Source organism: Pelobates fuscus, chromosome 1 (genome assembly GCF_036172605.1).
Source record: "Pelobates fuscus isolate aPelFus1 chromosome 1, aPelFus1.pri, whole genome shotgun sequence".
NCBI lineage: Eukaryota > Metazoa > Chordata > Amphibia > Anura > Pelobatidae > Pelobates > Pelobates fuscus.
The window spans coordinates 25,468,350-25,486,331 of NC_086317.1; the positions used below are offsets into that span (position 1 = coordinate 25,468,350).

At 41.1% G+C, this 17,982-nt stretch overlaps 1 protein-coding gene across 2 annotated transcripts in view; it reads right to left on the reverse strand.

The window, feature by feature from the left end:
* Nucleotides 1-17,982, reverse strand: part of BCL9 (BCL9 transcription coactivator) — a 261,354-nt gene that overhangs the window by 119,037 nt on the left and 124,335 nt on the right. For both annotated transcript variants that reach the window (XM_063446708.1, XM_063446691.1), the window contains exon 3: nucleotides 7,481-7,589. The gene's annotated coding sequence lies outside the window, so the exon portion shown is untranslated. The remainder of the gene's footprint in view (nucleotides 1-7,480; nucleotides 7,590-17,982) is intronic.

The following is a 17,982-nucleotide window of genomic DNA, read 5'->3' on the forward strand; positions in this document are numbered from 1 at the left end:
TAACAGAGCTCCACAGCAATAATACTCCCAGTAATGTATCTGAGTGTATAACAGAGCTCCACAGTAATAATACTCCCAGTAATGTGTCTGATTGTATAACAGAGCTCCACAGTAATAATACTCCCAGTAATGTGTCTGATTGTATAACAGAGCTCCACAGCAATAACACTCCCAGTAATGTGTCTGAGTGTATAACAGAGCTCCACAGTAATAATACTCCCAGTAATGTGTCTGATTGTATAACAGAGCTCCACAGTAATAATACTCCCAGTAATGTGTCTGATTGTATAACAGAGCTCCACAGCAATAACACTCCCAGTAATGTGTCTGAGTGTATAACAGAGCTCCACAGCAATAATACTCCCAGTAATGTGTCTGAGTGTATTACAGAGCTCCACAGTAATAATACTCCCAGTAATGTGTCTGATTGTATAACAGAGCTCCACAGTAATAATACTCCCAGTAATGTGTCTGATTGTATAACAGAGCTCCACAGCAATAACACTCCCAGTAATGTGTCTGAGTGTATAACAGAGCTCCACAGCAATAACACTCCCAGTAATGTGTCTGAGTGTATTACAGAGCTCCACAGTAATAATACTCCCAGTAATGTGTCTGATTGTATAACAGAGCTCCACAGCAATAACACTCCCAGTAATGTGTCTGAGTGTATAACAGAGCTCCACAGCAATAATACTCCCAGTAATGTGTCTGAGTGTATTACAGAGCTCCACAGCAATAATACTCCCAGTAATGTGTCTGAGTGTATAACAGAGCTCCACAGAAATAATACTCCCAGTAATGTGTCTGAGTGTATAACAGAGCTCCACAGCAATAATACTCCCAGTAATGTGTCTGAGTGTATAACAGAGCCCCACAGCAATAATACTCCCAGTAATGTGTCTGAGTGAATAACAGAGCTCCACAGCAATAATACTCCCAGTAATGTATCTGAGTGTATAACAGAGCTCCACAGCAATAATACTCCCAGTAATGTGTCTGAGTGAATAACAGAGCTCCACAGCAATAATACTCCCAGTAATGTGTCTGAGTGAATAACAGAGCTCCACAGCAATAATACTCCCAGTAATGTGTCTGAGTGTATAACAGCTCCACAGCAATAATACTCCCAGTAATGTATCTGAGTGTATAACAGAGCTCCACAGCAGTAATACTCCCAGTAATGTGTCTGAGTGTATAACAGAGCTCCGCAGCAATAATACTCCCAGTAATGTGTCTGAGTGTATAACAGAGCTCCACAGCAATAATACTCCCAGTAATGGGTCTGAGTGTATAACAGAGCTCCACAGCAATAATACTCCCAGTAATGTGTCTGAGTGTATAACAGAGCTCCACAGCAATAATACTCCCAGTAATGTGTCTGAGTGTATAACAGAGCTCCACAGCAGTAATACTCCCAGTAATGTGTCTGAGTGTATAACAGAGCTCCGCAGCAATAATACTCCCAGTAATGTGTCTGAGTGTATAACAGAGCTCCACAGCAATAATACTCCCAGTAATGGGTCTGAGTGTATAACAGAGCTCCACAGCAATAATACTCCCAGTAATGTGTCTGAGTTTATAACAGAGCTCCACAGCAATAATACTCCCAGTAATGTGTCTGATTGTATAACAGAGCTCCACAGTAATAATACTCCCAGTAATGTGTCTGATTGTATAACAGAGCTCCACAGCAATAACACTCCCAGTAATGTGTCTGAGTGTATAACAGAGCTCCACAGTAATAATACTCCCAGTAATGTGTCTGAGTGTATAACAGAGCTCCACAGCAGTAATACTCCCAGTAATGTGTCTGAGTGTATAACAGAGCTCCGCAGCAATAATACTCCCAGTAATGTGTCTGAGTGTATAACAGAGCTCCACAGCAATAATACTCCCAGTAATGGGTCTGAGTGTATAACAGAGCTCCACAGCAATAATACTCCCAGTAATGTGTCTGAGTGTATAACAGAGCTCCACAGCAACAATACTCCCAGTAATGTGTCTTTAAACTACAGTAAATATGTTTAGAAATCAGAAGGTATGAAAATATACTTTTCATAAAAACAGATATATATATATATATATTTGTGTAAGGGGCAAAGTACTTGTATAAGAAGTGAGACTTCAGTAAGAAATGGGAATAGTATAAAAGAGCAAGTCGGTTGTGGTGTGCCGATACCGACGATACGGTAGGCCTGTAAATAAAGAGGGCCCACCAAGTAGTATGAGAGTAAAGGAAAAATGGAAAGAAAAGAAAGAAAAAGTGTTGAAATGAGGAGTGGGTGGGAGGGGCATTCAGACGCTGACCTTGATCGGTAAGGAGTCAGGTAAGGGGTGTAGCTTATATAGGGGGTTGAGTTAACTTAAGCCCCTCCCACAAATACAGGCCAAACGGCCTTACTACATATAGAAATTTAAGATTATTAAGATTTTTCAAAGCACGGCTGTATTACCTGTTTCTGTTCCTCATGACTTGCTGTGTTCATCTTTTTAAATGTTTTGTAATATGCGGAAATCAGGAAATAAACCTAGTTCTCTTGTGTACTTAAATAACCCCAATATATAATGAAACAACTTGCTACGCTTTAACTCACATTACCTTAACTAAATATAGCATCAAAAATGCCGAGCCAATTAATTCTCAATGCTGAAAATGAATTATTGAATAAGGTAATATTTTTTTTTCCATGTGTCTGATTAATGCAAATGTAAGATGTTAATTATATTACAAAATGAGATGGCGTGTATACGATAAAAGGCTTTGCTGTACAGACGCCAAATAAACACCTCTGCTCTTAACTTGGCATTCCACAGAGAGACCAGGAATGCTGTAAAACATCACTGGAGCTGATATGGCTCAAAATTACGGGACCGCATAATAGCAGCTGGGAATGTGGAGGAAAGAGCAACATGCAGGCCTCACGTTCGGGTTCCAATACAGGACAATAACATGCATGTTAGAGATAGCTGGTTTTAGCCAAGCACCAACAGACATTACTTTATCAAACTGTATCCTACAAAATACCAAAGGTTTCCTTACGACTATTCATGAGCGATGTATTTGAACACCTTTGCTCATATTTTTTGCCATAGTATATGTGACAAAAATGGTATTACTCATGTATCTAAAAAAAGAATGTTGGATAGATATGTGCTAATCTTAATACTTTTTTTTCTTTTCTTTTTTTTTTTATTCTTTATTTTTGTTGTGCAAGGTATTACAATAGGCTTACTTGGCCACAATAGCAGTCGTAAGCGTTAACATACAATATTTCAAACATGGCATAGGAATATACGGCACAAATTTTAAGTTTTGTTGAGATAAAACGTAGATTGTATATTGACATAACACTTATAGGCTTTCCTGTCTGATATGCACATTTTTTAAAAAGGTAATACAACAAGAGTTGACCGTTGCTAGGGTTAAGGTGGGTAGGTACTAGCTAGTGAGGCTATACTCATTAGGCTTCGATATAGCAAAATCCAGTAGTACGGTTGCGAGCCTAGACATGCAAAGAGTAAACAATAAAAATAAAAATGAATTGAGACAATATAGCATAAACTTAGCGGGCGCGTACTTGCTAATGCCCGGGTACCCCCTGTTGTTTATCGTAGCGATAAGTTAGCTTGGTAACGTTATTATGAGTAAACATATGCTAGTAAAAATTATTATTTAAATAAGCGAAGCGTCGTGTGTGTAATCTCGTTACCTCTACTGGGCATTATTCCTACCAAGAAATACAGTATGGGCCTGTTTAGAATGAGGAGAGTTCAGGCCTAGCTTGTGGGCCCGTGAGTATGGGTCACTAAGGCAGGTAGGATCTGGCTGTTAGTGCACAGGCATGCTTAGACATTGTTTGGGGTGCCCGATTCATAAAAGCCTACTCAGTTAAAGCTATCTGCACATACATAGGCAATTATAGGCAAGAATGAAAGTAAAAATAAATCAAGTAGAACTATATACAAAAACAAAAGCTGAACAAATGCCATAGACCTGTGTGAAGGAAAAGCAATGAAATGGTATTAGTGGCCAGTAAGGCCTAGCAGTCCCTTGGGAGCTCTCAGGTGGTGGCTACAGTCTGTGCTGCGCGGGTGGGTCCACCCGGAACGAAGGGCTTGGAGGTAGCCGGGTTCCATCTGTGTGGCTTGTAGGTTGTGTGGCGTCGCTGTATGGCATCTGCCGGTAATCCCAAGGCAGGGAGGTGGGTCTCCGCCTCCTGTAGGTCCGCTATGAGGTATGTGGCGTCTCCGTGGTATATTTGCAGCTTGTGCGGTGAGCGCCATCTATATTTAACATCCCGATCGCGGAGCAAGGCGGTAAAAGGCCTCAAAGTAGAGCGCCAGGCCATAGTCCCCTTGGAGAAGTCTGAGAAGAATGATAATGACATGTCCTCTAAGCTAAACGGTGCGGTGCCCCTGCTTGCGGCCATTACTGTTTCTTTGTCTTGTCGCTTCTGGAATCTTATTATCAGATCCCTGGTTGCTGCTGGTGGGGCCGTTGGTGGTTTAGGGAACCTAAACACGCCGTCAAGGCCTATTCCTTTGGCCTGTTTTGGCGGCAGAATCGTGATTAATAGGCGCCGCACAAGGTGAGAGAGCTCAGAGTCCGGGACTGAGTCGGCGATGCCCCTAACCTTAAGATTCTGGGCGCGTCGTGAGTCCTCCATAGCAGCCATGGCTTGCTCCATTGTCACTTGTTTCTGTTGTAGTAGATTCATCTCCTGTCGGAGTGCGGCCATTTGCCCAGTGTGTGTGTTGGCGGTTTGCTCCGCGGTTTCCATGCGGTCCGTGAGGCCCTTTATGTCCCTCCTCATGCCTGCCACGTCCTCCTGGATATTCTGGCGAAGCTCCGCCAGCAGCTCCCTCATTTCAGCTTTGGTGACTGGGGCCGAGTCAGGTGGCGTGGCAGGCTTCGGATCGGGCTTCTCCGATGCCCTTGTCATGGGCTGATATAGCTCCTCTGGCTCAGAGAGTAATTTGTCAGAGTCCTCGATGCCCTCCATGTAGGCGGCCATTTCTGGTTCGTGTGCGCCATGTGCTCGCCTCCACAAGTCTCCTATGCTGGCGCTCGGCCGGGGTAGGTCGGGCTTAGGCTTCTTACTTTTCCTACCCATGTCTGCTTCCTACGTGGGTAGTTAGCGTGGCTTTTTTGGGGGTGATTTTTCAGTATTTAGGGTCTTTAACCCCTTAAGGACCAAACTTCTGGAATAAAATGGAATCATGACATGTCACACACGTCATGTGTCCTTAAGGGGTTAAAGTCGATTTCGCCGGGAGCTCTCTGAGGATGCGACCTGTCGGTTCAGTAGCTGGCTCCGCCCCCCAATACTTTTTTTTTTTATTACCCCATTATTACTGTAAAAAATTAAAGATTTAACATCACATTAAAATGTGGGTCCATTTACATATTTATTTTTTTAGGAATACCAAACAGCAAACCATACAAACAATTCCTGTTTTAAATAAACCTGACACTTACTTTTTGCATTAATGAAAAGCACTCTGTGGAGTAGGAGTTAATGTATCGAGTCTCACTTTAAGAGCAGGTTTGTTGTGTTAAAAAGCATCAGTGATGTGACATTCTTGCATGTAAAGACCTGTTTTTTTGTCTGTGAGCTCCACTTCTCATGCTAAGGTACTGGCTTGCGGATGTTACGCTCTCAGGATAGTATATACACCTTTGTGTGTCCCACGGTAGACAGAAGAATGTGGAATTATTGATGACATTAGTTCATTTGATAGGCTGCCCACACAGAAGGATTTATTCATTAGACAGCAAATGATAGTGAAGTAAAAGGAGAATTGTATAATTCAGAGTGATCTGATGGAGAATTTGACCAAATCAGCCATTTTATCCCGAATTTGTCAACACAGTTTCCAATATATCTCAATTCCCTGTTTAGTGAAAAAAAAAAAACATGATTTTCAACTAAATAGTAAGCTGTAGAGAATGAAAGTTAGTTTGAAATATTATGCCAAAATAGACAAAACAAAAACACAGTTGACTTGGAGATTTTTTTCCAATTTGATTATTTTGCCCAGAAATGTAAAATTCACAACAGAATTAACACAACAACATTATAAAAGAATTATTAGCTGAAAGAAGTCACCATCGAAAAATGTAAATGTAACCATATATTTTTAGGAAAACAAAAATGCTTAAATAGAAAATAAATGAAATGCACATAAATACATTTTACCAGATGGCCTTTACTGATATAAAACATTTCTGGTATAATGCAGTTTTATTAGAGTCCTTCAAGTGCCGGAGGGATGAGCAATGTAACTGCACGGGGTTAACGAGGATCCAGTTTCACTGCTTATATTTAATACAAATCAGCTCGATTTGCTCCAATGCACATTAAGCAGGACTAATTATTTGCAGCATTCACAGAAGCCAGCATTCACACTCTAAGACACAGCTGTATCATATCCGCCATATGTACTCCGAATGGATGAACGACAAACAGTTCATTTGTAAAGAATCTGAATTATTAGCATAATGGGAAGCTATCCAGACTTGCACTGGAGACCCGTTTCTAAACGTGTGGCTACCAGGCTGAGACACTTCATTTCTGGTTAGCGGAGAATCCCCACAATAGACACTGAGGGCAGGCAGAAGAGGCCCTTCTGGCAATCCCATATAAGACTTTGTTTCTGCTCCCTGGTGGCATTCACTATATTAGAGAGAGCTAGTGACAGCGTCTACAGTCCCCACCAGGACAACAAAGCAAGCACTGAGAACGAAATTCCTACCTAGGTGCCCCATGTCAAACCATTCCAATGACCAGGTATCCAAATGGTGTCTTTACATCTAAGTCACTTCTAAAAGCCCACAATGTTGCCCATTTGTCCTGGCACTGTGGTGATCTGGCTAGGAGCCAGTGGTAAAGGGTAATTAAGGGTGCTTGAAATATCAGAACATTGGTCGGCACAAGTGGTGAGCTCAATCTCGATCAGAACATGAAAAATATTGTCATTTACTAAACTGTGGTTTGTGGAAAACGTGCAAATTTATTTACAATTTTAGGCCAAGATAGACTTTTTTTTTTTCTGCTTGGCGATTTCAATCTAATATTTGCAATTCCCTCGTCATTCTGCCACAACCGTTTAAACCCAGTTTAGGACATCTAATGAGTAAATTAGACGGCTTTTGTTTGGACCCCTCTGATCTACCATCACCTTCTTTCAGGTGTCCACAACATGACACAACATTAGACAACTTTAGATACAAGTCCTTACGCTGACAACACTTTGTGGCCAATTGGCTGTTTATCTGAAACTACTATCACTCTCAGCCAGTACATGAGCACCAAGACATCAATTGATGGACTACACAAACCCAAGACTCCTGTGTTGTCCTTTGGTTGATTCAAAATATTTACAAAACTTTTCTTACTTTTTAATTTTTTATTAATATATATAATTCACTATCACATGTCGCACTAAGCCATAAAATACAACACTCAGAACTTACCAGTTCTATGTCTGTAAGCCTGTCAGTACTCTGGAATATACCACATCTTCAGGCTTGCCCAATCCTTGTTTTGCCACCAGCACTCCTTTACGGATTAGTTCACCATCACCTGCAAAATAAGTAGCAAAAGAGGTTAGCAAAGACACAATTATGTTTTATTAATGCTATTTAGTATTAGTAGGTAAACCTAGCACCCCAGATATCTGTGAACTGCAATTCCCATATAGCTCAGCCAGCCCCACTTGACATGCTAAAACAGTGGATGCTATCCCAATCTTTAAGGCACACACACATTCCAGAATTTAGTCATTTCTCAATTCAGTTCCTTTGAGTAAACTGGCAAACCCTGGATCACAGATGAGGATTGGGATGGAAAACATTGTTGAAAATATAGGTACCCAATACAAATCTGACACAAGGTGGGGTAATAAACAGTGCCACTAGCTGTGCCACTAGCTTATCATGGAAATCCCGGAGGTTTCGATTGTGATTGTTACACTTTTAGAAGTTTGCCCCAATTTATTGTAAGCAACATTTATAAATCCTCGTTTATCAGGGATATTTAGTAAAGTGAGCATTTAAAGTAAATTCAAACAGAGTTATTCTCTAAAGTGAGAATTCAAAGTGGATTTAAAATTAAAGGTTAATATAGCCAAACTCTCAGCAAAGTTAGCCATTCTTTCAGTTTGGCTACGGTGAGCTTAAAGGGACACTATAGTCACCCAGACCACTTCAGCTCATTGAAGTGGTCTGGGTGCCAGGTCCCCCAGGTTTTTACCCTTCAGATGTAAACATAGCAGGGTTAATCCAGCCTCTAGTGGCAGTCTTCCTCCTATGCGAAAATCGCATTTAGCATACAGAACGTCCATAGGAAAGCATTGAGTGCACGCGCGGCTTAGGAGCTGACGTCGGCGGGGAAGGTGAAGTCACCAGTGCTGAGGGAGCCCGGCGCTGGATAAAGGAAAGTAGCTGAAGGGGTTTTAACCCCTTCAGCCCAGCGGGAGGAGTCCCTGAGGGTGGGGGGGACCTAAGGATTATATAGTGTCAGGAAAACGAGTTTGTTTTCCTGACACTATAGTGATCCTTTCAACTTTAGATTCACTTTGAAATCTCACGTTAGTAAGTAAGCATGCAAGTGAAGTTAAAATTTAAAGGTAAAAATAACGAACTGGAATAAATAATGTAATAAAGTCACATAGAAATCTCACTTTAGTGGATAGGCCTATTAGACTGAGCACGTTACTGTGGCAACACAGCAGTTGCGTAAACGGGGTAATACAATGCAACTTTTTTCTGGAAGCAGTACAGCCACAGTTGCCATAGCAACTGCACCTCATTCACGCAACGAACCGGTGGTTATTTACTAAACACAGATCTGTAGTGAACTGAAATTCAGATTGCAACATTTATGCTAAAAAGGTCAAGCTTTGACTATGGTCGAGTTGGAGAAATGATATATATCAGCTAATTTAACCTTAACTACACTAACATCATGTTTTAGTGAATGAACCTCTTCGTGTTAGATGATGGTACCATCGAGTTCTAGTAATTCTCTACAATCTGCTGCCGAAAGAGTAAAGAAAATGTATATAGGACTACATTCTTCTTTTTCTTGTATACCTACGACTGCAAGGAGCGAGTTAGTTAATCCTCAGCAGATGTTATACAGTTGAAATTTAATGGCTTCAAAGCATGCAATAAAAATTAAGTTTGTCGTTTGGCAAAACATATACATTTCTGTTACCACCCTGGGTTCGGAGACTGGCAGCACTGTCCATTGTGGCTCAAAGGGTAGCACACGTTTAGACAGTCAAATGCTTGCTGCTTCCTTCCTCACCTTATAGCACCCAAAATGTATTATTTAAATAGTCATTTTCAAGAGCCAGCTAAAGAACCAGAACTACTGGCAGCTCTAGTGGGCCCCAGAACGTACATCATGTCACACGAGCTTGGTGAGCTAGCACATCTGTACTAGGGAGCCATTTAACAAAATGAGGTAAAAATGTGTAGGATATCTTGTGACATTTGTGCGTAAGTCCTGTTTGATCCCATTACACTCTACGGAAGTCTATGTTGGGATAGATTTTGCTGATGACGGAAGAAAACAGACATTGACTTCATGAACTGGTTTCCTTCACAGAAGGAAAAGCAGTAAAAGCAGTACTTAGATGGTGAGTGTATTTCAATAAAACTTGTCACCCCCACCAATAGACTCCTTCATACAAAACTCTCTGCAGCTAAGGGAAGTGAAACAGATATTTACTCCATGAATGGGGTACTGGGCTCCAATGTTCAAATCAATGATCCAGAGATTATCCATGAAATTTATAGATGTCGACCCAACCCATGTTATGTTTTAATACAATGGGCATAATGAGCTCATCTGCAGCAGGGTAAAATAAATCTATATGGTTTTTTTTATTTTGAGTATATGCTTAACATTTTTTTGCTTTGTAGTGAAGGAGGGGACTAATAGGGATACTTGAGAATGGTGCATGAGATATAAGACCTGTCCTGATTGCTGGCCCGACCACTATGCCTATCTGGAGTCAGTATCTCAACATGCAAGTTATAAATACGATACAATCTTCCCACCTACCGCGTAATGTAACGACTAATAAAATGTGCTGCGTCTGTTACAAGTCCCAGCTATGCACCCATCAAATAATTAATTTATTTATTTATTTATTTATAAAATATTTTACCAGGAAAGATACATTGAGATTTCTCTCGTTTTCATGTATGTCCTGGGTCCACAAATCATTGCATTGTTACAGTTAGTGTACAATAAAATACAAAAACAATATTAATATACAATATATACACAATTTAACATAGAACAGGTAGGAAATATATAATAATACTAAATACAATTGTCAATTTGATAGGTAGTTTAAAGCAGCAGTGTCACCTATTAGCTTTTCAGAAAACAAATTATTATCAGGAATTCCAGTACAATCCAGTGCATTATCCATTTAATGCATTACATAGAATTTCCAAAAATGCATAATTTGCACAATTTAAAAAATAATAATAATTAATTTAATAAAGATACACCATATATATAAAAATATATTGCTCAGAGTTTGATACATACTCATAGAATTCCAAAATGAGTACATACACATATATATCTAGCCCTTTTCTTTTGCATAATGCATGCTTCCCGACATTGGAGGTATGAAAGTGGGGCATGTTGAGTGGGCCTGAGAGGGGCGTTGCCAGCGAAGTGATTTATGTCACTGGCAATGCCCCTAATGTTTGAACCTACCCAAACGCAGAAACCCAGAGAGAGAATGCCCATAAAACCCCCTGAAGCACTCAAAGTCCCTGTCTGGCCAGAGCCCAGCCTGTAGAACCTTACAGAGAAGTGCTCTCTGCAGGGTCCAAGTAACTGTGCACAGCGAGAAAGCAATGATAAGCTCACTCCGTGCTGCCTGTGGACAGTTCCCTTGCGTCTCTTGATGCTATGGAACTAAATCAGGACAGGACCACAAAATCATGACCGTCCCACTGAAATCAGGACTGTTGGGGGGGCCTGATAACGTATGTGTAATTATCATAATTTTGTGCTAATAACTGCCAGGAGGGTTGTTAGCATAATATTCAATAAAAAGGTTATCGGGGTAATAACAAAAGTCCAGTATTTATCCACACATTAATGGCATCCACTGAACCTTTAACTCAACTTGATGTTGAGGCGATCACACTCTCACAGTTCTTGTACTTTTTTCACAACACTCTTACCTTTAACGGTGAAAAGGTGCTCTATATCTAATTTTAAATAAACACTCCATTAGAAATTAGCATTTTATTAAAAGCATATTATTATATATGCAACCAATGAAAATATGCGTGTGTTTATTGCTCCATTTTGTTTACTGAGGTATGTCTAAAAATAAAGTTTGCAAAAATCTCTTGTCTGCAGCCTTTGCAAGCTTTCCCTAATTGGCCCAGCACAGACAGATTGAGAAAGCCTCTGACTTTGAACTGTTGGTGTGCCCGGCTTTCCAATTTAAAGGCTTCTCAATGAGGCGAGCCAGTTTGTCCGCAGACGTGGGGAAGAAGGCAGGCGCCCTCTAGCGGAGCGCTTCCACCACTTCCGTTAGCTCAGTGGAACTAATGGAATGGGGACAATAACTTTCCAGACTGTTTGAAACACAGAGGAGGTGTTTCTGCAATTTTTTTTATAAAAGTGGCGATTTCAATTAGAAGTCATCACTTATAAACTGTGATTATAATTAAATAGAACTACAGCAAACTGTATGGCTGTGTGGGGTATGGAGTGTCTCTTTAAGCACTCAAGTTTCAGAGGTCACAATCCTTTCAAAGAAGAGTAAATGACACATTAAAGAGCCACGAGACATATTAAATTAAACACAAAGAATGACTTGAAAAGGAATTAAAAGAACTTTTTCTAACAATTAATTAATTCCATAAACTATAAAAGTGTTTTACTGGTTTTGAATGAGCAGAACGAATAGAAGCATTTCCCCTGACTTCATGACGCCTGTGATTCCTCGTTAATCGATTAGTCCAATTAAAGAACTACTAAGGACTGTCTGTGACTACACTGTAACAAATACATGCCTGCACAATATCTGACATGCCTGTCTAGAAGTACCTTAAAGAAACATGCACACACAGAAACATGCACACACAGAAACATGCACACACTGTAATATATCCACAGGAAACATGACAGATTAATGACACACCTGTCCCCTATTAGCTTCTGCAATACATTGGCTATTTGTAACATTATCCCTGAGATGTAATCGAAAGGACCGTAAAGGCCCAGTTTTGTTGTTGTTAACCTTATTATATCAGCCTCAAACCTGAGATTGTGGTATTAAGCCCAGTTTTAAGTCCATGACATTTTCTGTTCTTATCAATACTGGGAAGTCTGAAAATGTATAGATCAATTACTGATCTTGGATGGCAATGTTTCCCTAACTGCATTCCTCGCAGCACGAGTGGTGGGAACTGAGAGGTGTGTTGCCAGTGACACAACTCATTTCATTGGCGATGCCCATAATGGTTGCGCCAGCTTAGAAAAAGGAGAGATCCCGCCCAATGAAGGGGCCTGTAAGGCTGGTGTTATTTCTAAGTGCCTGGGGAAACAAATTTCGATAGGTAACAGAATTTGATGGAACACATGCTCATATCCGACTGGACCTTCAGCAACACTCTCTGCAGGGTTCCATTGCCCTTCACAGCGTGAGCGCATCTAATGATACACTTACACCGTGCTACTCAAGGACAATAATTAAACCAGAATGGAAGAACAGGACCCCAAAATCAGGACTGTTGGGGGTCCTGTACCTTTGTTTACTAAATGCCGCTTATCCGGCAGTGACGGTTCTCATTCTCTCACCCAGCAAATGCGATTGTTTATCAGAGAAATGCCGTCGAAGCCAATTGGCAAATCTGTGTTTGGACATTCCTTCCATGTGACCCAATGCATGCGTGCACCTGGGCATCCGGCACTGTAGGGGTTAATTTCAATTTCACCGCGTGAACAGCCAGGCATGCAATGTAAATGATAAAAAAAAAAAAAAAAAAAATAACAATTAAGAATTTAGCTATCAGTTGTGGAAAAAAACTCCCATGTGACATTTCTGCTTTAGTGAACTAAAGTGAACTCAGCCCAAGCCTGCAGCACGTGGCAGCCGTGGCTCTCTGTCTACGCTTACAGGAGATACTAACTAGCGCGGCCCCCTGACATTCTGTTGGGATGTTGTCATGCTCACAGCTAACCTATTCAAACAGGAGATGTAACAGGACACTCCAGGTGTAACTATAGACATTAGTGGGCTGTTAGAAGCCAGTATCACTTTGACATATTGCCAAATGGCAAAGTAATTAGTCACAGTTACAGAAGCAATTTCTTGTTGTTTTGTTTTTTTATTTGTAGTCAATATCATGCAGGATTTCCCTGGGGGAGAATTTTCAGAACATATATAACCTTTTAATTGCATTGCCTGGAAACTCCTGTATCTGCGAGAGTATGATTGGAAAGATTGCTTTAAAAATACTTTGTTTGTGGATCATAGTATGAGCGACACGGAGTTAAAAATAGCACTGTGTCATTACAGCTATAGGGCTATAGGCCTAGGGGCTAGAGGTATGTAACCTTTGGCACTTCCGTTAAAATAGCCGAGGGACAGTAGGTAATTTCCATCAGATAGTCTCATAGACTGGCCACGCATGCACACTAGCCTCCCAATGCTTTCCTGTGATTCAGGATCTCAGCCCTGGAGCAAGGGAGAAAAGGCAAGTACAACCTTTTACGAGAAGGGGGTTAACCACTAAACAGCGACACTATAGGAATACGTGTTGGTACTAACGCTATACTATTCCTATAAGTTGTAATTTTAAAATCTAGTTGGGAAGTGATCCATTAAAGGGTCACACAATTTTTAATAAAATCCCTTGTATAAATACGTTTTTGAGTTTTAACCTATACCATTGCAAAAAACCGAAATCGGTCACGCTGCTTGGAATGCTTGCCAACTTCAAGTTCTCTCGTAGAAGTGATCAGATTAAATCCAGGTTTAATTTACAGCAGGCACTCAAAAAAGCTAAAAAGTAGTCGATGACTCTTTAACCGAACAAAGTTTATTTTTTTTAATCATATAAATATGCATTAAACATACTCGATACGTGGTTTTCCCACAAGCCATGAATGGAGAGCAGCTAGAGAGATTGTCCATGTAAACCCGAGCTCTGAAGCTGAATGAGAAAATCGCTGAACCTGACCTGCAGGTTTCACGGGCTGACTTTGGCTAAATGAGCTGTGATGTCACAGGGCTTGCCTAGCATTCTAAAGCCAAGATTGACTATTTACTTACTAGTAGGGTCCCCCTGGGACATTCTTTCACTAAACTCTCACATTCTTTCACCAGCCGGTCTGTCTCAGCCAGTAACTTTATCCTAAAACAACGAACCTGACCTCAACTCCAGACATGGGCAGCAGAAACCAAAATTGATGTGCAAACACAGAAGCCACCAGCGCCTGTGCTGGAATGAGAGGTTTGAGAAGGAACATTCAGACAGGGCAGGGCAATCTGGAAGGCTCTGTGGAGCTTCAGTTCAGATAAAAGGGTTTCTAACTGCAGTCTGCTTCAAGGTTTCTGCAACTTGTGCAGTCCATGGTGTCCCCTCGCAGAGGTGTCTCCTTGAAAGACTTCCACCCTTGTAGTCTTGTCTGGTCCATACAGAAGGAGAGGACAGAGTTCAACGCTTCATTTCTAGCTCAGAACAGAGTAACCCATCTTTAACAAGTCATTGCCAAGATCAAAATGGAGACGGTTTGGCAATTATTAATATTATTATTTTATTATTTATTAGGCACCAGAAAATTCCGTAGTGCTGTACAATGGGTGGACTAACAGACATGTAATTGTAACCAGAGGAATGGGCGCACAGCAACAGAGGGGTTGAGGGCCCTGCTCAATGAGCTTACATGCTAGAGGGAGTGGGGTATAGTGACACAAAGAGTATAAGTAGAGGCAATGAAATAGGTTGCTAGAAAAGTATTCACTGAGGGCTTAGTAGGTCATTTTTGACAGTTGCAGGAGAGGAGTCATAGGGGGAGGGGATGAAAACCCGCTAACAGTTTAAATGATATGCATTCCTGAAGAAGTGAGTTTTCAAAGATTTTTTGAATGAGCGGAGACTGGGTGAAAGTCAGAGAAGGGAAGGGAGTTCCACAGGAAAGGTGCAGCCCTGGAGAAGTCTTGGAGGCGAGCATCAGAGGTGGGAGTACGGACAGAGGATAGACATAGGTCTTCAGCAGAGAACAGGGACCTTGAAGGAACATACTTGTGTATTAGGGAGGATAGGTAAGTTGGAGCAGTATTATGTAGGGACTTGTAAGCAAGCACCAGAATCTTAAATTGAGCCCTTTATCTAGCTGGAAGCCAATGTGGGGACTGACAGAGGTGGGAGGCGTGGGAGATTGCAGCAGTGCAATCTGGGAACACGTAAGACCACTGAGAAGGGGATTGCAGTAGTCAAGGTGAGAGAGAACAACGGCATGGACCTTAGCCGCATCCGGAGTTAAATAAGGGCGGATTGGCACTTTGTTTTTGAGATGGAAGCGGCAGGATTTGGTGATCAACTGGACTTGAGGGGTGAAGGAGAGGTTGGAGTCAAAGAGAACATCTAGGCGCGAGCCTGCAAGGTAGAGGTGATGGTGGAGCCGTTGACTTGGAGGGAGACAGACACAGTAGTAGCAACACTTGAGGAAGGAAGTTTTGTTTTGGACAGTTAAGGGAAGTAAGCAGCCATCCAGCAATGAATTGATGGACCTAATCTTATATAGAGACCAGGAGCTTACGTCCCAACATTTCACGTGGACAAATAGGGACACCTTAATTTTAGGGGTGTGAGTGGGGGTGTGGCCAGGGGCGAGCTGTTCTGAGACATTTTAGGTGACTTACTAATACGTTTTGCAACACAAATGTTATTTAGAAGAATAACAATGCATCTTATTTACACAGACCAATTTATAAACACATTTATTGTAGTTTAAAGACACATTACTGGAAGTATTATTGCTGTGGAGCTCTGTTATACACTCAGACACATTACTGGGAGCATTATTGCTGTGGAGCTCTGTTATACACCCAGACACACCAACAATATGGAGCTCGGGAATTGTGCCTCAAAGAGGGACTGTACCTCCTAGATAGGGACACTTGGGAGGTATGCAGGAAAAACAAGTCCCTGGAATATGCAGAGGTCACTTATATCTTGAGACTGGATGAGACATTCTGCTCTAATTAAAGCTTCACTGCTCTCAGTATCCAGTTCTGGTTGAGATTTTCCTCCTAAGAAGTGTGTCCATTTACAATGCGTTAGGCTGATTAAACATGTCTCCTGTAAGAACAAAGATTCTTATATCCCCAAACCACTAATATATTTCACAAGCACACATACAAATACTACCAGCTCCTGCCAGTGCTCAAAATAGCCAGGCAAGATTTTTCTGGGACTACCATAACGAGATGGACAGTGCCTACTGCCAAAACTCTGTTACACACATTACACGGGGGATTTAAACTATTGTACAGCAGCAGTCATGTAATGTAATGTTTTTGCGTTTAAGTCAAAACTCATCAGAATCTATTGGACTCTCAGAACTATAATTTTCACTCAATTATAAATCAGTATGGAAAACATGTTAGAGAAAAGGGAATACTTTAACGTAGCTTAGCTAACACCGTCAGACAATTACTGTCACACATAGCTGTGTAGCTCTAGACTAATACAGAGGCTTTATCTCCAGCAGCAGCAAGGGCCTGGGAAGTGGTAGGCTGGGAACCCCATATGTGAGGGGTTTAATATTGACCCACCAGAGAAATTCATCAATGTGATGATGTGGTTATAGTGCAAACAGTGTCCTAAATATTTTACAAAGACCCCAGATGGTGACACAGTTCCGTTTACTTACCTTGACCTGTCCCTCGCAGCCACCAACATCTTCTTCCATGAGATCTATAACAATTCCCAAATCCCTAATTCACTACCATTTAGGGTATAAGTTGCTTGTGCATTCTTTAACCCAAAGTGCATAACTTTGCATTTTTTTACATTAAACTTCACCTGCCATTTGAGTGTCCAGTCTTCCAATTTGTCTAAATCTCTCTGCAGTAAAGCAATATCCTTCTTACATTGTATTACCTTACAAAGTTTTAGGTCATCTGCAAACTCTAAAACATGGTTTTCAACGCCTATTTCAAGATCATTTTAAATGTATTGAATAAGAGTAACCCCAGAACAGAACCCTGAAGGACACCACTTACAAGTGACAAAATTCGCAAGCAGGAACCAGTACCTCCCCTATCTATACTGTCCATGTTCAGTATTCCAATATAGTAACATGTACCAACTCTATCTATACTGCCTATAATCATCATTCCTATGTAGGAACCTGTACCTCCCTTTTCTATACTGCCCAAGTTCTGCATTCCCATTGTAGGAATCTGTATCACCCCTATATATACTACCGATGTTTTGAATTCCCATGCAGGAGCATGTACCATTACCACTATACTGCCCATGTTCAGCCTTCCCACGTAGGAGCTTGCACCACTCCTTATGGTTACATGTTCAGCATTCCTTAGAAAAGGTATGTACCATCTGTTACCACGGAGCCCCCATTCAGCATTCCAAAGCTGGAACCTGCATCATCGCTATAAGGACAAACCCTGGCCATCCTGATGGTTCTTAGAACCCTGATCAATTGTTTGCCATCGAGCCTACACTCATGCAGGTGTATCTATGCAGAAGGCACGGCTCTGAATACAGCCATTACTAGGCTGGGAATTATCCTAATAGTTTTCTGAAAATGAACACAATAGCTGCTGTAGCATAATTTGTTAATAAGGTTGATGACCATGTGGTTGCCTTAGAAACAGTCAGATTGTACGGCCAATTTTATAGTAAATTCATGCAGATTTTGCATTGCATAAACAGACATGTCAGTCACTGCT